We start from the raw sequence: 23,298 nt of genomic DNA on the forward strand, positions 1-23,298 counted from the left end.
CCTTGCTGATAACTCTGACTGTCGCGTGTACGAGTACAAGTAGAAAGCGAAAGAGCAGAACACATACTGTGTCAGTGTCCTATTCTCGCAAACTTGAGAGGATCTCCGCTGGAAAATATCTGGCCTGACATGGCACACTGATCTCGAGCATCCTCAACTTCGTCCAGCACGTAGGATGGCTTGAATGGCGTTCGAGCCATTAATGAACTGTCAAGGATGTAGCTCAATGGGCACATTTGGGTAGCCTAAGTGCACGTGGACTTGTCCACCTTTGCTCACCAATCCATTTCACTTTTTCTGCATTTATGAAGAAATCATTCGGATAATGTAAAGCTGAATATGGGTGTTCCTTTAAACATCAAGAAACGTTTCACCTACTCAGCCTGTAGCTATCTTCATTTCATTACCAGGTAGCAGTATGCTACCATAGTTCCTAAAAAAAGCTTTGAAAAGAAAAATATAGTGCGTAAGCGTGAATAATTTTTAAAATTCATAGTGGTTTTTAAGTTAGATGCAAGACCATCAACGATGAGAATTTCTGTCACGCAAAACCTAAGAAATGCAAGAGAAATAAAAAAAACAGCCGGTAATGCTCATGTGACGGTCGGCCAGAATGTTAATGACAAATGGGAATAACCGAGGCTCCGAGTCTTACTTCCGGTAGTTAACGTGGTAATACAGAGTTGCATGACATGTAGAGATTTGAACGCTTCCAATGTACTCTACTCTCTTCTGCTACTCTTCATCCATTACAATCACTGCTTTTTTATAGTATGCAATATGATATAAAATGCATAGATAATGAGTAAATTTATAACATTTAAGAGAAAATGAGCCGGACATCAATTTTTCAAGTCGAAATCCAGGGTTCAAATCACTGAATTTCGTGACTAATATAAGGTAATCAATGCGGTAGGCTGTCTAGGATACTTCAATTTCTTCTGACATTAGATGAATCTTCTAGATCTAGTGTCATCTCACTACCGCCTAGTAATCAAGCTCCAAGCAGCACAACTACATATCCTTCGACGGGACTTCATATCTGATTTCATAGATCAGTCGAATAGAGTTTGTAAGAGAAATAAAAAGGTGAACATGTAAAGTTGTTTTTTTTTTTCAATGACGGCGGTTACTTGACTAAGTCATTCACCGAAGTGTCCACATCTAAGAACGGAGCGTCAAAGCTGTAATTCTTTTTATAGCAGTAAGCTTTTCCCTCAATGCACCGTGGGAGGCGAAGTATATAGCACCGCATGATGATTAATGGAGCAAAGGTGAAATGACGGTAGGGGAAACGAAAGTAATCCGAAATATCTATCAGCAAACACCGTTTTTGTTATCACAAATTTCACTTCATCCCGCCGGTATTCGAGTCCGGTTACCAGCGTGGAAAGTCAACATTCTAGACGTTCGATTAACGGTGCGCCTGCAGGAATAATATACCTATATGACGCGTTTTTCAATATCAAACACAATTTGGATACTCTGATAATTTACGGAGGTGTAGAATATGGTACTGCTGTAACTTATAGTACTATGAAAATATAAATAAAAGGCTATTCATATTAGAGGCATGAAGACCTACAAGTTATCTGAATGTTAATCTTCCATCTTTGCAGACAACAGGCATTAGTAGCAATAGAGGTATCAGTCCCATATGCTTGCCGCCTTATCCTCAAAAAGAACTCCGGATACTCATTTCTATCAAGAGGCCGAGTGACCAAGACCATTATGCAGCCGGAGGGATATTGTAATTTGGAAAAATTCATGACTCCTTCGGGAATCGAACCCGCGACCTTCGGTTTTGTAGCGTAGCTCCCACAGTTACATAAGGCTTTAAAAATTTAATATTACATTGGAATAAAGATATTTCCTCAGTAGTGACTAAAGTGAAAACATTCCAGTTGCCGCGTCTGTGGTCCAAACGCTAGCTTCTGGTGTACCATGCATGCGGTCCGGGTTCGATCCCCGGTCAGGTCGTGATGGAATTTATGGTGGACAAAGCAGACGTTGCAGAGGGTTTTTATCGGGTACTTCCATTTACCTCTATAATTAATCAACTCTCTCCAGTTTCCCCTCATTTTATTTATCATCCACAACAATTAAAGTGAAGTTTTGGGGGTAGTACGACAGTAGAAAGAGCTTGGGGCTGCGGGTACTTGGGCTCATCAGGTTACTCGCCCACGGATAGTACCTGGCTCCCTCAGTGCTGAGGAAAGATGGACCACCTGCCAGCATCGGGTTCATGAATACCACCTAGGCTACCTGTCTAACGTGGACAATCATCGCATTATGTAGTGCGTACAACAGGCAAAAGGAAGCATGAGCCCTGCCCTCGAAAAGTCAAGCCAACGATTCTAGCCAGCTACAAGTCTAATTTAGGACACGGATTGGAGTCTCAAGAGGTAAAGTGAAGATTAATCTATGCCCTTGGTTGTTGTAAAACAAGCCATGGAGTTATTTCTTCAAAGCTGATGATGACGATGATTATGTTGATGATGATGGTTATGATAATGTTGATATTAAAATCATACGAGAGCAAAGACGCTCTTTGTCTTTCACACGCAAAAAAGACAATGGTGAGGAAATCAACACTGTCTTTGATAAAAAATATTTTAAAATTACATCAGGCTCATGGAAATATTTTTGTCCACTATCAATTCAGAGGGGAAGGAACTGGCCAACCTACTCCATTATCTCCTGGCCTAGTTGCCTCATAAGTGATGCATTCCTTGTTGGTGTTATTTGTGAGGTTCAGACCTGTCTTTGGACAGTTGACCAAACAACAATTATCAATTTCGTTATATGTGAAATTAACACTTTCCTCAGCAACACCTGCAGAAATGTATCGAGTAAATTTTGATTGGAAATCGTTTAATAGTTTTAACTGACAGCAACACTAACCGTAAAGTTCTATGTTGAATTAACTTGCAGTTCTACAGAGCCCAGTGTATTGTTGTTGATGCCGTTAAGTTGCATGCACTGACTGAATCCAGCAGACAGCATGTCCTCAATCATTGCCCTCTCTCTTCGCTTCATACCATTAGCTCTGCTCTTTCACTCTTTCTTGTCGCCCCCCTCCCAACACAACGTAGTGTCACAATCAGGTCTGATCCAGTTACGATACGAAATCATGACTTATAACTCTTTCTGTGTAGATTAGAATTACGTGAACGCAAAATTACACAAAATTAAGTGTGAATCATCGCCCTGTCTCGATTCACAAGTGCACTGGTGCCTGAGAGTTACAGAATTATTCATATAATAATAATAATAATAATAATAATAATAATAATAAGAAAAGCTAATTAATTCACAAAAGCCTAGCTATAATTTATTGTATAGCCTGAACAATCAATATCATCCATCAGTACTTTGTATTTTAACTTTTCAGCTCAGCTAATAATGAAAACGTGTAAATACTTCGTAGTACATGCAATAATGAAAATATGCAAATACTTCGTAGTACATGCAATAAAGACAAAAAAAAATTCAAGCTTGCTTACAAGTTTAAAAGACCTAATATACCACCTGAAAGCAGTCAATATATCAGTACTAGTTTCTGTAAATGTAAGGGATTGATGTAAGAAAACTGATGTACCAACGGAGACTCCAACTGAAACATTGAAAGCCTCTTTGGTATAAGTATTGTTTCCAAATTCCTGAATGTAGATAAAAAGTGAGGCATATTTTGATTAGAGTCGTAGTCATTGAAAATTCATACAAAATAATTATGTACGAAATATGATAGATCAATAATAATAATAATAATAATAATAATAATAATAATAATAATAATAATAATAACAATAACAATAACAATAACAACAAAAATCAAATGTCTCTATTTAGTCACAGATCAACTTAATCTATGTTTTACGTTACGAAAGGACAAAAAACCTACAATCAGAGTACTTAGTTCAAAGAAAGCCAAAGTAGAAAACACCATGACCTTGCTGACAAGAAGAGCTTGCTTTGGAACCAAAACAGGTCGATTGGCCCAAATTCCAACATTGAACACAATGATTATGGTGATTGTGATGGTGATGGTGGTGATGGTGATGACGATGACTTCCACGTAATATTTATTTATTTATTTTGCTAATAATTGTAACATAAAATATAATATATACATTAAAACTTTAGCTCGCCCCTGAAATAGTAGAACTCGTGCTCAGGGGCGGATTCCTGAATTTAAATTAAGAAGTATATAATACAATTTGTCTTATGTTTACTACGCAATAAGAATATATATAAGAATGCTTCCGCCGTTATCAATTACATTGATTGATTTTTGTGATGAAAATATTTTTGTGGAATTACAAAATTGTATTTTCAATAAAAATGAATTTAAGTAATAAATTTGTTTGGCATGATCACGAATAGCTTAAGTAACGTTATGTGATTGTGTCTATCAAATAGCTCTCTACTTTATCGGAACGCTGGGTATTTTTAATTTTCAAAAACTGTAAAAACTATTTCTGAAACAAAAATTTATCATAATGATACTATTATCTAGTGCGCAGCGAGACAGTTTACGCTCAATTAGAATTTAATTGCATATAAAATAATGTATGCAATTTTTATTAGTGCATTTTATGGATTTTATTTAGATTCTAGTTCTAATAAATTCCACTCGAGGATATGAGTTTCCTAGATAAATTCTCTCTGGTATTACCTATTGTAATAGACATACAGTAGGGCTATACTGGATTAAGTATGTAGTAAATTTCATCAAAATTTACCCTACAACAAAATGAAATGATAATTTAATTTCGATATTGTTATATTCAATTCAAATCAAGGAACGATCTAGAATACAAGCAAGTAGGTAAAACCCATGCCGTAACGTTGCGAGAAATCAAGGCCAACTGTACAGAGAAGTTTGGGAAGTAAAGTACTTTCCATTTTCTGATCTTTTCTTTTTTGATGCAAGGGAAAGTACAATTTTTTGGTCCAGGGAAAATACTCGTTTTTATTCTCTGTTCAAACACATGACTCTTTTAACTTGACATCTTGTAACAACATCTACTAAGCTAATCAATGTCTTTTGTCCAGAGATAATTATTATTCTGAATACATTATATAGACAGCTTTACTGATCTTCACATGTTTCTCAAGGCTCGACACATTCAATAAATTCGCTTGAATATATTCAATTTAATTTACAATCAGTGATATACATATAATTTTATTCACTTGTGCCATGATAATATTTAATTTAATATAACTGAAACATTGAGTTCTTTAAGCCTTCATATATGCAGACTGACAAGTAAATATAAATAAATAAATAAATAAATAAATAAATAAATAATACATACATACACATACACGTACATAAGTACATACGTACATGTGATAATGAAGAAATGGAATTGGGGTAAATCGAAATATTGAACAAACCCGTAGGGATCTTATGGGGCTCTAACTCCAGACCATTAGTTGAAAATATTATTAAACTTAGGCTTTAACTTAACATTCTGTATAAATTTGAGACAAGAATTAGACATTTACAGATTTAAGAGATTGTGACATTCCAAAGTAGGTTTTATTGCGACATTCGCAAAATAAGTTTTTATTGAAGGTAATATTATAGTTTTTCCATTTACCACTAAACTTAACTAATGGCGTCGGATCTTCACAGTGAAAACGAAAAGAAGAAAAAAAGTTAAATCCTGTAACAGGTCTTCATTTTACGAGACACACGCAGCATCGAAGCCATGCCTTAACCGTTGCTTACACTGAGGCCAGCATGAGATGTCTGAAGTGTGGACTATATTAAAAAGCAGATTGCAATCTCGAGTTGTATCTGGTTCACATAGTGTCTTGGTAGGCTGGGCTATTGTACGGAAGTAGTTGTGTAATTTACCGGTCACTGATTGGGTATTCCTATCAAGGAGGATTAGTACAGGTGTGCGAGACCTGACTAGACTCGCTGGAGTCGTTGTTGGCAACAGGAAGTAATACGCTGACCATTACTTTCTCTTTACCTCCCCGAGTGTCAAAATATAACACGATAATGCTCGTGGAACCTGATCTAAGCCGATAGTTGCGTCAGGGTCACCGCTACGATCTTTTACAGATATTGGTTTCAAACGACCCCGAATATATTGAATCTTGATACGCTTTACAAACTGCATCACAACACATTCCACACTCTACTATCTGCAAAATATAACATTTCTTCTAAATGACGTATGAATCAATTATGAAATGATACGTCAGATGTGACTCAGAATCGAAGTAGTTCAATGAGTTTGCAGTTAATTAATTCATTTAATTATTCACGGTATTTAATTTATTTCCATGGCGCTATAGCCCATGAAGGGCCAAGACCGACCAGCCGGCTGCTGGCCTTACGTCCACATGCCGAAGCAGAGGTGCACGATCATCCAACCAGAATGGAGGTATCGTGTGGTTAGCACGATGATCCCCCCAGCCGTTATAGCTGGTTTGCAAAACCAGATTTTCGCTACCTATCGTAGCTCCCCAAGTGCATCACGATACAGTTGTTATAAATAAATATAAAAACAGATATTCAATAAATGACGTATCAAGTGACCATAATAATTCAGGAACATGGAAAATCAACTACTCTCCAAGTACAAGCCGTTGTTTTTAATTCAACGTTCGAAGTAAGTTTTCACTCGCTTGTACGTTAGTATGGGAAGGTATTTTTATAACTCTGTTCTGTAATTAATTTCTGTGGAATAATCACTTTTATATTCTTAATATACTGTATCATTCGTCACTTTATATAATGCATACTTTGTATCTTTCCACGCTCGCGGATCTAGAGCGGACGCGGCATTCGCAGCTGCACACATGTGAGCGTGGAAAGATAAAATGTATGCACTGTAGGCCTACTCAGCATTACAAAAAAAAAAAAAAAAACAAGTAATTGGATTTCATTTGTTTTGATGTAATCGCCTTTGAATGTTATTGATTTCAAATAAAGACTCTTTTTATTACCGGATTTCATGTAAACCTTTCTCGTAGTTACTGAACATGAACAAAATTGGTAAAATGGTTGAGAAAAAATCGCTTTACACAGACATAGATAGGCAGACAGTATTCCAAAAATTACTTTCCCGATATTAGAAATGCTGAAAGCGTACATAATTGAAAATCTCGAAATCCATATTTTACAGAATGACAATTGAAGATTCCAGTGCAAGAATGATGGATGTCATTTGGAATACATTTTGCAGGAGAAGCGATTGAAAGTTTGAAATGCTTAGCGCTCAAAGCTTAACTGTGATTTTCCGATCATTACTGGACAATGACTATCAGTGTTAATGCCATGTAACTCTCTATGTACATTCTATATGTCTTAAACTATGCATTGACAGTCTTGGTTCATTTTCGACAAAAAAAAAAGTGACATCCATCATTCTTGCAGTGGACTCTTCAATTCATTATACTTATACTTCGTACAATGAGGAAGTAAAAATCAAGAAAGCTTTCTGTAAATAGTCAAATCCATGTGGTCAACCTTTATTTATTGTAGCCTATTATGTAAAATAATGATTACGAAATGAAAGGAAAATCAAAGCAATTTGGAACATTCTTGTTTTATTAATGTTTTTCCACCAAAAATTATGCGAGTTCTGTACACGGATCTCAATAATAAAACTCTCCGTGTCTCTTCTGAAGAAGCCGTTAGTTGGCTGGGTACCGTCTGTGCCGACTTGAACATCGAAGTTTTCGCTATAGGAGAAAATTCTCATTCTTAAAGCTTATTACATAAATGAATAAGAACTGCTTCATGTTTCAAGGACTTTCCTAACCGAAAACAATGCTTGTTTCCTCCTTGTATTATATGTATTTCAGTCGGTGTAACAACAGTACGCACTCAAAGATATAACACACATTTTAAGTCGTGGCCATCCAAAAGTGGAGGTTATTTTATTCGTATATACCAATGCATGTTGTATGAGAGTTCTAATATACAAGTGCGTAGTAAACACATTTCTACATTTTGTAATAATCTAAGTACAAAACGACCTGTGAGCAGTTCGTTTGAATCAGGAGAGAATAGGAAACTTGTTTTGGTATATTTTAATCTAGTTTATCATACTAGGACATTCGAAAAGTAAAGGCAACATAGTTATTGTTTCACATTAAATTTATTTAGGTTACTTTTGACATTACATACAGTACTTCAAATATAGTCTATACCAGGGGTAATCAACCTTATGAATACTGCGGGCCAATTAAAAAAAAAAGTTATTTTGGAGGGCCGCAGACATCCTTCAATAACAAATAGAATTTACATAAATATCTTACTAATTAGTGATTGCTGTAATTTATAGTGATTAATAATATAAATCTGTTCAAATATATATATTTTTAAATTTTAAGTTTGAAACTTTACTATCGGGCCGCAGCAAACATAATGGCGGGCTGCACAAGGCCCGCAGGCGCGGGTTGTGCACCGCTGGTCTATATAGAATATATAGAATATTTTAGTTAAAAAGATAACTGGTGTGCATAATTTAAATTGTCTTATTCTCATACCACACAATATTTAATTGGAATTATTTTATAAATATATTAACTAATATGGCAAATAAGTAAATACAAAAATATTACTTTTATCGTGAAATGAGTGAACGGCACATCTTTTATGTCAGAGACTGATATCAGTTACTTTAAATTCGAAAAGGAACAGACAACTACCTACATAAAGAACAGTCCCAAGCAATTATTTATGTTCCCTCCCATTACTTGTCTTATACTTGGCTTTTATTTAAAAAACTTCCCAGTCTAAATAAATATTTGAATTAAATTAAATTTAAGCGAAAACACGACAATTTAGATATTGAGATGAACGTTTAAAACCAGTGTTAATTGCATTTTAGGTTTCATTCTGTCATCCCCACCCAGTTCGAAATTTCAAATGGCACCCCTATATTATGATACTTGAATTGGAAAGAATATTTAATTGTTTATACATCACATGCATTTGTTCTCGCATCTTTTATTTTCTATCGTCGCCTGGCAACCTGGACTGTTGTATTGTCAGCTGGTTGTAGATGAAAACACAGTTTATTTTAGGTAATTTCCTAAATTTAATTAATTAAATTTACTAAATAAAATTTCAAAATGTGCTCCATTCTTGGTTAGACAGCAATACAGCCTATTTCAGAACTCCTCTACATAAGCATACCATGAAAACCATACATAAATAACATGAGCCCAAAGTTAGACTTTTATTATCCTCTATTCTGTTTAACATTTTTAAAGAATAGGTTTATAATATACAACCATAATATTCCTTACTATTAGTTTGTGTTACTACCTAAAATAACCTGCAATCAACAATAGTCTTTGTAGTTTTATTCTCTTCAGCTCTAATCAACAATAACAACAATCCAGGTTGCCAGGCGACGATAGAAAACAAAAGATGTGGGAACAATTGAATGAGATGTATGAACAAATGAATACTCTTTCCATATTTAGGTAAGTATCATAGTATCACAGCATGTGTAATGAACAGACAGAATAAGAAACAAAGCTGTGTTGGAAAAGAAAGAATAATGTTGATCAGGAAGAGAAAAAGGAATTGGTTGGGTCACTGGCTGAGAAGAAACTGCCTACTGAAGGATGCACTGGAGAGAATGGTGAACGGGAGATGAGTTCGAGGTAGAAGAAGACATCAGATGATAGACGACACTAAGATATATGAATCATATGCAGAGACTAAAAGGAAAGCAGAAAATATGAAAGATTGGAGAATGCTGAGTTTGCAGTGAAAGACCTGCCCTTGGGCAGAACACTATGAATGAATGAATATATGGGCGCTATTTGAAATTTCAAAGAGAGTGGGGTTGAGAAGATGAAACTTAAAATGCAATTAACACTGGGTAGCAGTCTTTCCAGAAGCAGGTTATCTGGCTAGATTTCTACCATACAGAAACCAAGGCAGACAGAAGGTGGACACGACCCAACCACAGTCTAGTATATACAGTCACGAAGCTCAATACGTAGTAAATATGCATCCATAGATAGTTGCTAACCACTAGGATCGCTAATATCGCCTCATTAGAGACAATGCGGAATAGTGCCGGCACAGTCTATTGTTCCTAGCACCCTCACAACTCAACTCCATGACTGTATATACTAGACTGTGAACCAACCAAGAGCTTCGACATTGCTCACAAGCCTTGCTGTGAATGAGTACCACCACAAGATATGCAAAACGACACATTATCGTTCCCCTAATAGTGGATCCGTGTGAACTCATGCGACCAAAAATATGGAAGCTACTATATCACAAAATGCAAAAATTGAATGAAATCACTCAAAGAGTATAGTGGGAGATTAGAGATAAACTCTGAAATTATATCACGTTAGTGTGATTTTCTTTTCATTCAATTAACACTGGTATTAAACTTCCCCTCAGTATCTACATAGACTTGTTTTTTAAGTTAAATTTATTTGAAATGAATAGTTATTTAGACGGGAAGCCGTTTATATTATGATTATCACTTGTAGTATTACTCATTCTATCTCATAAAATGAGAGGGTTAAATTAATTTCACAAAGTAATTAATGCAAAGGTCTTTTGCCTTAACATGAGTGTCTGAATAATTTCACGACTCGAGACTTACCAGTAATTGTTACTATATTTCTTTACCATTTTTAAAACATACATTTCTGTAACATTCCTGAAATAGTATGCTTTATATTAGAGGCATAATTTAACAGGTAATTAAATTTCTATGCCAAAAAAACTTTTTGAAGTAATAAACTTGAATTGAATCTTCAATTGTTATTTATACATTACGTATGGGATCGACAGAGAGGTGCAGAGGGGTGTCACACACTGGTTCCGATCTCAGACGGCAGACTTCTACGACACAGGGATACAAACATTGATCCCACGGTTTGACAAATGTTTCAATTCCGGTGAGGAATGTATTGAAAAATAGCTCAATAATTGCTGTATCTCTTTCAGTAAATCTTTCCGTGAAATTAAAGTTTCTTTTTGTAAACGGCCCCAGGGAAACTTATTTTTTACGGCCCTCGTGATTTCGTTCGAATGACCAAAATTAGTTTAAGCACTACATTATTAACATGGTAGACGAAAAAAATAACTTTTTTATCTGTCCCCATGAGAATGTTTACTTGTTAGACATCTACTTTACATTATTGTTTTACCTTGCCTAACAATTGATCTTTCATCTTAGTGAAATTATACACGAGTCACAGAAACGCCAAGTATCATTCCATCTACAATGAATTACCTGATGCAGTTATATCATCTCGGACAGCAGTAGCTCTATTTTGTCATATCTAAACGCGTTTTGTCGAACCAGGAATTTCCTGCACTACTAAAGTTTGTCTAACACAACTCTTGACTCTTGATATTGTGGAGCCAGTCACTTGGACAGCTAAGCTTCGTTAGCCACACGTAGAGGTAAATATTTGCACATAAGAAATTATAATACAGATAGAAAATATATTGCATGGATATATAAAAGAATTTATTTAATTACATGAGTCAACAACTTTTCTTGAACCGTTTGTAATATGCTGTTCTGATTTCACACATTTTATCTTATTAATTATTCTATTATTATTATTATTATTATTATTATTATTATTATTATTATTATTTTATTATTATTATTGTGAAACTTGGACTCTCACTTTGAGAGAGGAACAGAGATTAAGGGTGTTTGAGAATAAGGTACTTAGGAAAATATTTGGGGCTAAGAGGGATGAAGTTACAGAGAATGGAGAAAGTTACACAACGCAGAACTGCACGCATTGTATTCTTCACTTGACATAATTAGGAACATTAAATCCAGACGTTTGAGATGGGCAGAGCATGTAGCACGTATGGACGAGTCCAGAAATGCATATACAGTGTTAGTTGGGAGACCGGAGGGAAAAAGACCCTTGGGGAGGTCAAGATGTAGATGGGAGGATAATATTAAAATGGATTTGAGGGAGGTGGGATATGATGATAGAGACTGGATTAATCTTGCACAGGATACGGACCGATAGTGGGCTTATGTGAGGGCGGCAATGAACCTGTGGGTTCCTTAAAAGCCATTTGTAAGTATTGTTATTATTATTATTATTATTATTATTATTATTATTATTATTATTATTATTATTATTATTATTATTATTATTATCACCAGCGTCGTCATCATCATCACTATCACTACCACTACCGTCAACATTATCATCAAAAAATATAAAGTAACCCAAACTTTCATGTTGTTTGAACTGTAACAAAATTTAGTTATTAAATGTTTAGACTATTATCCTTCAATGTTGCTGCTGTCTTTCGTGAAATATTTTTGCAAAGCCTTTTCTATTGCATAAATATACTTTTTCCTTTTGCGTACATATATATTGACAGGTTCACTTGTCATTCACATTCCTGTTGCCAGTATTTTCTTCTTATCTCAGTGTCTACACATGAGGGAGTCTATCTCTTTCTGTAGTTTGTATCCTGGTGGACTGAGATATCAATGCCTGTAAGGTCATATGTGGTATGTGTTCAGTATACGTTACTCTGTAATGTAGTTTGAAAATACATTACTTATATTTAAGTAATTGTTATTATTTAATATAGGATAAGTGATATGTGTTATTATTATTGGAGCTGAACATTTTGTAACAGTTCAAATTTCGCTAGGTTCTTTATCAGTCTCATTTAATCCATATTAAATCTTATTAAACATAATGTTTTATTTCAAGTTTAGTTGAAATGAACTTCATGCAATATGAAGGACATATTTATTTCCGTTATTCAGAGAAGTTGATCAATATATAAAATAATTTATTATTTACTTACATCAGTCAACAAGTGACACTAATAAGGCATCACTCATAAGGCAACTAAGTCGGAAGATAATGGGTTAAGTTGGCAAGTTCCTTTCTCCCCCCATTGCATACATCGCTGAATAGTAACATATTACACTAATAGGACTTTGTATGTATACAAACAATTTTACTATTCTTCCTCTGACACATTCAAGTGAGATGTACTGCCTGATAATAGATGTAGGCTACATAACAGGCAGAACCTCAGCCAGAGGGGCCCTATATTATTATTATTATTATTATTATTATTATTATTATTATACGCTGATAACAGAGTAGTAATTACAGAAAATAAAAATTAACCGCAAGGAAATAGTTTTAAGTGAAATAATAGACATTACGATTTTATAACTTTGGGCCTATACTGGAAAACCGTACTAATGCCATCCCGAGGAGAATAAAAATTCCTGCCAAAAATAAGAAATGGAAAATTTAACCCTCTTAATTATTTAGACTACGATATCTCTTTCGACTATGACGACATAATAATGAAAGTAACAAAGTTACAAAATATTTATTAAATCTTCAATTTTGTAACATAATTATTTTGTGTAACTAAACTGAACTGCGCCCGAGCACAAGCTACTGCTCTTTCTAGCTGCAATACCTAATATAGTGATGACCTAATGTATTAAATAAATATATTTGAATATGAATATGTGAAACGAAAGTGCCAACACCAAGTAAAATACAAAATATACCCAATTAAAATTTCATAAATGACTAGCAGTATCGGAATTGCTTTAGAATAATTTATTGTGAGTATAAAAGGATGAAAGAAAATTATACCAAGTAAAATTAATTTCCTAATCTCAATTGAATGTGCGAAGTAAAAAACTGACCAAGTCAACTTTTTGTATGAAACGAGTTCCCTGATATCATACGCATGTATCTAAATTGTAAAATAGATCTTACCATAAGAAACATACTATGCAAGTTTTGACTGAAGGCAAGAAATTCCCACGTCAGTAATATGCGCATGCACATGGGAAGTTCTTGGCTTGAGACACTTTCAGCCCACTCGGTTGGCTACAGCATTATCAGCTGTTCACTTGGAGGGAAAACTGATAGCATGCTGTGTTGTATAATTGTTATTATCTGGTGCTGAAATAGTAAAGAAGTTGTTTAATGTATAATGGCAGTGATGGTGAAGAGACTGTTTCAAAACAAAGAAAAGAAAACGTGATGAAAGTTCATGGAGAAGAAACAAGATCCCACAACTTAAAGCAAAGAGAAAGGAGCATACAAGTTGGACCGTTATGTCTTTAGCATTATAGGAATTATGAACCAAAATTGGGAGTCTATTAGCTGAGCGACTCCTAGGCATGTGGACAGAATGGTGCAAGATTATTTTTAATAAAAGATGGGAGAAACAAGATAAGGGACATGCAACCATTCACAATGAGAGAAAGATAAATTTCCATTTTCCTACCGAAAATTGAACCTGAATTTACTTATAAAATTATTGCCCTTGAATCACGTTGGAAGACAATGCTAGGAAGGTTATGCATAAAGCACAAAATTCACACAATTTGCCTTAAAAGAAAAAGACCTGCAAAGACTAACTACAGCCTACAGACAAGTCATTGTTAACTTTATCTTCCTTTGGCCATCGAAACCAGAGTTTATTATCGATTGGACATGTAATACGATAAACATACTGACTGTAGTGTTGGTACTACAATCATACGCATATGACTATTTTGACTGATTGTACGAGGTACGATCGAACTCTATGTCGTACCCTATTTTGTATGACTATTTTAATAAAGAAACAAAATTATTTTGGAACTTATATTGATCTATAATTAAAATAAAATCAAAGGTTAATTCGTCCCTTTTTAGACAAGTTTTCTTCATTCAGTATGTCGTAGACTAATATGAAAAAAACATGCTTTAAAGGTATAAAAGATGTTTTGAAAATCGATTTGGTGGCTATACTTGCCATGGTCGTATTCAGCTCTAGATTTCATTGTACTGCGCGGTTATGTCAAAGTAATACAAGTTCAGGGATCTGCTATCTTCCTTATAAATTCTGCAATAGAAGTTTTTCATCAATGAAATAGTACCGCAGTAGGATTAAGAAGTCCAAACGCGCAGATATTATAGCGTTGTCGGATTTGAGTGGACTGCAGGTGGATTAATTTGATGTAATTATCAGATGAAGCATTGATTAATATTAGTCTAAATATCTCCGTCACGCTGGCCAAAGACAAGTTTCTGCTGACTTTCAGAAGAATAATGTTGTTTCTGACCAAGCGTCATCGTGCATGCTTTACAGAGTTGTCAGTATTGATGAAGAAATGGTGATATGTTTGGATGTTAAATGTCATTGTGAATGTGAAAAATAATTAGTAATATTCATTTGAACAAAAATTTGATAATATAATTATAAATAAGCCTATGAATCACTTTTTTTAGTGTATTGTGAAATATGTTTGTACAGTCTATCTATAAAAATAGTAAGGTGAGAAATGCACGACAATTTTATGCTGAAGTACGACATTTTTCATAAGTTGGTACGACGGTTGTTTCCTTTATCTGACAACCCTGGTGTTGGTACTACTAACGCTACTCGTTTTCATATTCTATTACCTAACAATAGTTTCTGGCAAATCGTTTTGTAAATCACTAGGAGAGAGCTTGTTTGAACAGCAAATGAAGACGTATGTTTGCTGTAACTCTTTCAATCCAGGTGAATCGCTTTACAGTGCCCGTAGCAATGTTGTGAACGTGCACCAGGAACAAGTAGCTGGCAATGGTCACCGGTGAAAGGAGGCTAAGGAAGCATCGAAAAACAAGAGAAACGGGTCGTTTCTTACATGAACTCACTGTATAACTCTTACGATATCATTTAGTTATAATAGTGTTAAAACCTGATATTTCTGTAATCGAAATACTTCTTAGTTAATGTGCATAAATGAAGTGTATTTTTTATACTTTGCCCTTTGTGTGCGATGATTGTCCAAGTCCGACAAGTGGCCTTTATAGCATTCGTGAATCCGATGCTGACAGGTGGGCCATCTATCTCAGCCTCTGATAGAGCTAGGTACTATCCCAGAGTCCCGAGCCCTTCCTATATAAGCATCGGAAACCCCAGCCTATTTTTACCATTGTGAAGATAGATGATAGATGAAATGAGGGGGAGGTAAAGAGAGTTGGTGAAATATTAGAGAAAGACGGGCGTACTCCGAGAGAAAACCTCTGTAACATCTGCTTTGTCCACCACAAATTGGACCACGACCTCGCCAGGGATTGAACCCGGGCCACTCAGATGGAGACCAAATCGGAATATAGCAACATGATTACCTAAAAGTGGTATATAATTAGTCAGTCAGATATGTCAAGATCACATTTAGACAGACTGTTCTTGTTAACCCAACCATCCATCCATACCGTCCTGTGAGGAAGTATCCTTTCTTGCTAACCAATACTTTAACATATTCCTCGGCATAAATTAATTGTTCTTGATAGTAGCATGATAATGAACCGAATCATTGCGAAACGAATAAAACGTATATAATGAAAAATAATATGTCAACTTCATGACATCGATTTTCTAACGTGATGGAGGAGGTAGGTAATCAACATATTTCTACCAGGCTGAAAAACCCAATTTGCTCAAAGAATCATTAGGCCTAAGTGTTTCTGATTCTTTTTAATCAAAAGGCTCGTCAAACTATGAACCAGAGAATGCCATAAACGTGACTAGAAGAGCCACTAACCTCTTCATCAATATGTTATTACAATGACATAGTCGTGAATGATTAAATGCAGAAGTTTTTGTTTATCACAAATTGGACTTGGATTTCTTGGGATACCGAGACTTAAACTTTAGTACGTGAGAAAGATTTTAGCGAATGTGGGAAATGATACAATCATAATCATAATCTTGTTCTTGTTATATTTCTTACTTCTCGTTATTTTTCTTCTTTTAAACGTCGTGTGTAGGTATTTTGTTTGCTCCGACTGCACAAACACTTCCAACGTTTGCTGGACCTGTCTTGATCTCGCTTAACCTTTGGACTTAAATAATAAGATATTTCTATTCTCCACAAGCTCTGTCCATTTCTCGTTTTATTCTACAATTTTCTCACTCACTAAATTTATTTCTAATTGCTTTATTACATCTTTATTTATTACTGAATCCAATTCTTTATTTCATGCAAATTTTCATTTCACACGCTTCAATTTGTAAAGCCACCTGTTAAGCTCAGACGATAGCACGTTTGCCTACTGATCTGAAGCTACGTTCGCGCATGGGTTCGAATCCCACTTGGATCGATCATGAGGTTGGAATTTATTCTAGGTTTTAAGGTTCTTCGGAAAATATTTGGGGCTAAGAGGGATAAAGTTACAGGGGAATGGAGAAAGTTAAACAACGCAGAACTGCACGCATTGTATTGTTCACCTGACATAATTAGCAACATTAAATCCAGACGTTTGAGAGGGGAAGGGCATGTAACTCGTATGGGCGAATCCAGAAATGCATATTGAATGTTAATTGAGAGGCCGGAGGGAAAAGACCTTTGGGCAGGCCGAGACGTAGATGGGAGGATAATATTAAAATGGATTTGAGGGCTGTGGGATATGATGATAGAGATTGGATTAATCTTGCACAAGGATAGGGACCGATGGCGGATTTGTGTGAGGGCGGAAATTAACCTGTGGGTTCCATAAAAGCCATTTGTAAGTAAGTTATGTAAGTTTCCCAAATGTAGGATGAATATCAGGTAATTCCATGGCGAATCCTCGCATTCGTCTGTCACCAGTTCCAGCTAAGACAGATACCTTCACAGTTGATATAGCGCCGTTAAATGACAGATTAAAACGCTTCCATCTATGTTATATGAATTTTGTACTGGTATCCAAGTATCGTATCCATAAAGCAAAACTGTATGAATAGCATTAAAATAATCCCATAATAAATGGAGAGCATGTTGTCATGTACGATCTCCGGCCAATCGTAACCAGGATACTAAGTTTGGGAATTCAAAACTTATCAAAGGACAGCGATGTGAAAATAACTTAGCTGCCACTATACTATCATTTCTCTGATAGGATAATTGAACCTTGGTCTACGGGAGGGTTGAGTCAACACTTCAGTATGCATATTTGCTACATAACATTATTCAGTAAGGCGGTATTTTGAGGTCAGGAGTTGATTTCTTGTTCCTGAAATTAGTGTCGACTGCATTATGACATTTTCAGCAGTATTTTATGTATTCAATAAGAGAGGATTATCTACTGCTGGTCTGACTATGTAACTGTAGCCTATATGTTCTGCAAGTTCAATGCTCAAATACTTTCAATAGTGTCGATACAAAACTGGGACAATTGAGCGGCTATTTTTGAAAGTTGTATTTTTCAGAAACACGGCAATTTACAGTAGACAGTCTTAATTTGTTTTAAGAGAACCTGGAACTTGAGTAAGCTCTCTAGCTGTAGCAGAAATTTATTTCCTAGGATGTCTGTCTGTTGGTCTATTAATAAATGATCAATTTTGTAATGAATATAATATGCGAGATGTCGTTAAGTTTACGGAGCTAACCCAAACAGAAATGGGTTAGCCAGGTTATCCATTTATAGAGAATGGCTAATACCATATTGTTAATACTAACATATAAACACAAGTCCAGGTAGAAAAGATGTAGGCTATCATAGAAAAGATAGACTGTATGAAGCAGAGACAGATCACTAGTCTAATCTTCGTGATATACAGTAGTTGTTGTTACGGCAATGATGATGATGATAACGACGATATAATCTTAAATAAAAAAATCCTACTGAATAACATGACTCCTTTGCACACTCTCTCCTTATAATTTACACATCTGATGCTAAGGCGGGAACTTAAGACATCTCACAAGGTACGACATTGTAAAGTGACAGCGAAGGGCAAATTAAACAACTACCGGTTTCCTATATGTGATTTATATGTAACATCTGACCTTCGATAATATTTGCATGAGGTCAAGAAATCTATACTACGGTACAATGTATTATTAATAGTTACTTTAAGGAGGCCTAGTTTATACAGAAAGTTTTCATACGAAATTATAGTTTATAGAAAATATTACTTATTCTAATTACAACTGAATATAAATTAATTTAATTTAATACTTTAAGTAGAAGTTATTGTTCAAAAGGAATAATTAAGTCGATCAATAAAAAAAACATTGCTAGCAAATACATGTTTGCATCGGTAGATCATTTCGTGTCCAAACGTTATGAATATGAGTGAAATGTTGGATATTTCTCATAAGATATAATCTTATTCTTACGGGCAAAATTGTTTGTGATTTAGAAATGTTAGCTCCTTTGATTTTTAAGGACGAACATATAATGTAATATTATTCAAGATTTTTTATAAGCAGAAATTACGTCAGATCGTTATAAGCTAGTACATTACGTGAATTAACCATGTTCTTTGTTTTCAACAAAATTAACGAGTTCAACAACTGACCATGTAAATAAATGAACACTGAATCTGTATTTGAATTCCATCAACAATGAACATGAAAACACGAAGTTTTATATATTGTACTGCAAGTAACTTCTGTGGAATTTAAATTTACTTCAACTATTACGCACTAAGAGCAATAATTTATTATCTTTGAATATTTCATATGTAGACAATTAAAGCAGCATGTGTTCTTACATTTTATCACTTTTATTCTATTGAAAATAATTTCAGTTGAGTATCATTTTATTTTCGTATGTTGGCAGCCTATCAGTAATTTATTCAAGATACACTAAAGTAACAATACAACAACATGGGCACACTCTTTTCCCTTTTCGTTCAAGGTTAGACATCATTATGATGAATGTGGTTTTAATGGTTATCTTACGAGAACACCGTTTTGATCTGTTTTACATTTTATACTTGTCTGGAAAGACCGAGGAAACAGGAAAGTTTTCAGCATAGATAATTCTGGGAATCACACTTTCGATCCCACGAATACAAAATAATAACTCGTATTTCGAGGTCAAACATTTCACACTCTGTTAATTACTTAATTAGAAAGCATAGGACAAAACTACGAATTTTACCAGGTATTGAGTCCTTCAGCTTGTTTCGTCTTTGGTATTGTGAAGATTTTTAACTAACACAATACCCAAGCAGCGGAACTCTCTGGTCAAGTTGTAAGCAGAGTGAAGGATCACCACTTGAGGCAACACATGACAAACACAATAAAAGGACAAACACATAGAGTCGTAATAAATTTACACTTCACTGTTGTAAATCGAATCCGTATTTTCTTAATATGTTCATGGAAAGGCTGCCACTTGAAGCACGGCACAGGAAAGCTATGAATTTAATCTCATATTTATATTCTTCAATGATATAACTTGTCTCGCGCCGAGGCGTCGCGGTCTAAGGCATCCTTCCTAGGACTCGCGTTACGGAATGCGCGCTGGTTCGAGTCCCTCATGGGGGAAGAAATTTTCTCATGAAATTTCGGCCAGTGTATGGGACCGGTGACCACCCAGCACCGTGATGCACTTGGGGAGCTACGATAGGTAGCGAAATCCGGTTGCGAATACCAGCTATAACGGCTGGGGGGATCATCGTGCTAACCACACGATACCTCCATTCTCGTTGGATGATCGTCCACCTCTGCTTCGGCATGTGGGCTTGAGGCCAGCAGCCGGCTGGTCGGTCTAGGCCCTTCACGGACTGTAGCGCCACTGATTATTATTATTATTATTATTATTATTATTATTATTATTATTATTATTATTATTAATGATATAACTTACATTTCCTAATGAATTGTAGATAAAACGTACCAATCAGGCCTTTTTAAAAGGGGGAACTTTTGAAGGAGGAAAACATTATTTTTTTGCATGAAGTAGTTTATAATGTACTTCTTAATTAACAATTAATTAATTACAATATCACGACTTTAAGTGATGTGCATACCTCCGGTATTATATATAAGTTGAAATATTTCACTATTTCACTTTCTAATTCGCTGATTTCTTCTCAAATAGGAGGAAGGTTAAACGTCTAAATCCTCCACCTTGTGCAAGGCATTGGAATCATTGACTCTTTTCGCCGAAGAATGCATAGCTAGTATCGGTCATTATGATTGTGATGATAGCTATGACGATCGTGAGAACTGCAAGGAAGATGGTACAAACAGTATTCGTGACTATTCAGAGATAGACTGCATTACTGGTTCTATAACTGTTCACAGATAGCAATATCATTCGTTCTTTTTACGTTTTGATTTAATAAATATTTTATAATGAGCTGTCTATTCCATTCGTAATTATATTACATTACATATTTATCTAAAGATATATATTATATTCTTATACATATATATTATATTCTATAAATCTATAATAAGGAGTACTATAACATATGACATTTAAACACGAATCTGAGATTGAAACTCCTCTCCACTGAAATGAATTATTTTAGACGTTCCACTAGACATTCTAAATTGGAAAAAATTCGAAACACAACCATCAGACAAGAAATGGGAGTTAATAGTACGTTGTTAGATTTCGTTAACTACAAGCAGTTAGAATGGTATGGCCACGTACGTAGAATGCCAGAAACAAGATTGCCCAGACAGATTTTGGAATGGATTCCGCCAGGAAGAGGAAAGAGGGGAAGACCAAGGAAAACCTGGATGGACGATATAAGAAGTGGAATGAAGGAGAGAGGCTTGGAAGAACGAGATTGGGAGGCAAGAGAAGAATGGAGGAAGAAGATAAGAATTTAAACACTTTGGATACAGGAAGATGTAGTTTACATTGTAACCCTGTTAATAAATAAATTATATTCTTAAGATTTCCTTTATGTTACTCTGAAGAAAACATCTCAAGATGGTCCACTTTAATTATGTGTTATTGACATAAGGTAATTTATTATTGTGAACGTAATTGCAGAATAACCGATAAATAAAACACTAATACAGGGTTAAAATACGTTACAATAATAGTATTATTATGGACGTCAGCTACATCACCGTGATAGTAGTCTGTATCATGAAATAAGATTTCCACCCGTCCTCAACTCTCACGTGAGATGGAAGTAAATGTTCACTTTCACACCCTAACGGCTTTACCTCGGGGGGAAAAGGCAAGTCTTTCATTCGAAGTCTTTGTCACGGAGCTTTCTGTAAAAGTAGTGCTTCCTGATTACCTCTCTTAAGCGAGACAAATGGTTAAAACTTTTTTATGGTTATCTATGTGCCCGAATATGAGCATCAGCCTATATTTCAGTGCTTTTTTATGTCCCACAATATCGTTACTGTTAAAGAGAGTAGTGACTACTGTTTTCCATTTGATGTTTAGGAGAAAAATACCTCTTTAGGGATAAAAATTATTTTTGCATATGGGAAAATACCTCTTCAAGTATCAAAATGAATTTCGTACTACATACGAGAAATACTTCTTCAGGGATCAAAGTGAATTCCATATACTGGAATAAAAATACCTCTTTACGGATCAAAATGAATTTCGTGTGACAAAACTACCTCTTCAGGGATCGAAATGAATTTTGTATATGAGAAAAATACTCTTTATTTCGTATATGAGGAAAATATACCTCCATGTTTCAAAATAAATTTCAGACATGAGAAAAATACCTGTACATGGATCAAAATGAATTTCACATGTGAGAAAAATGCTTCTTGGATCATAATGAATTTTGTATATGAGCTAAATATTCTTCACGGATCACATTTAATTTTCGTACATGAGGAAAATATCTCATCAGAAATCAAAATGAATTTAATATACAGGTTGTCTCTGAAACGCCGTCCACATTATTCGAATAGACAATCCCAATCACGCCATCAGTGATGAGTAAACATGATAGTTTAACGACTTTTAATACTTAAAATAAAATAAGCTTTAATTGAATATAACTTTCATCACCCCTGATACTCCTTCAAAATGCATCCAACATGACACGCAAGCCATGCGAGAATACTACAGTCTAACTTGAAGAGCTAGACGGCGTTTCAGGAATACGGTGTATGAGAAAAATACCTCTTCAGGGATCGAAGTTAATTTCGTATGAGAGCAAGACACCCATTACGGATCAAATTGTATTTTGTTTGTGAGAAAAATTTGTACCCTACGTAAGATCATATTCGAATTTTCTAATTAAAAGACTGTAATACGATATTGCAGACTTTCACGACTGGGTTTCGAGAAAGGATTTTTAAGTTTTCAGTCTTCGATGAGATTTAGTTTATTTTCTTATTACTTACATTCTCAGAACGCGGGTCTTGGGACGATGCTGATGAAACTAAGTTGTTTCAAAGCGTCGAAGAAATATAATTTCAGTGCACGGTTGAAACTTCCCAAATTTTCTTCACAAAATTTATAATATTAGATATCTCTATTGACTGTTCCAAAAAATTTTTTCTGCATATACAATAACAATAGGCTAATACAATAGACAAAACAAAGCTGAAA

At 34.9% G+C, this 23,298-nt stretch overlaps 1 protein-coding gene across 2 annotated transcripts in view; it reads right to left on the bottom strand.

Moving 5' to 3' along the window:
• LOC138701771 (sodium-independent sulfate anion transporter-like) overlaps nucleotides 1-23,298 on the bottom strand; it is a 303,572-nt gene that overhangs the window by 89,030 nt on the left and 191,244 nt on the right. The window lies entirely within an intron of this gene.

Source organism: Periplaneta americana, chromosome 6 (assembly GCF_040183065.1).
Source record: "Periplaneta americana isolate PAMFEO1 chromosome 6, P.americana_PAMFEO1_priV1, whole genome shotgun sequence".
Classification (NCBI taxonomy): Eukaryota; Metazoa; Arthropoda; class Insecta; order Blattodea; family Blattidae; genus Periplaneta; species Periplaneta americana.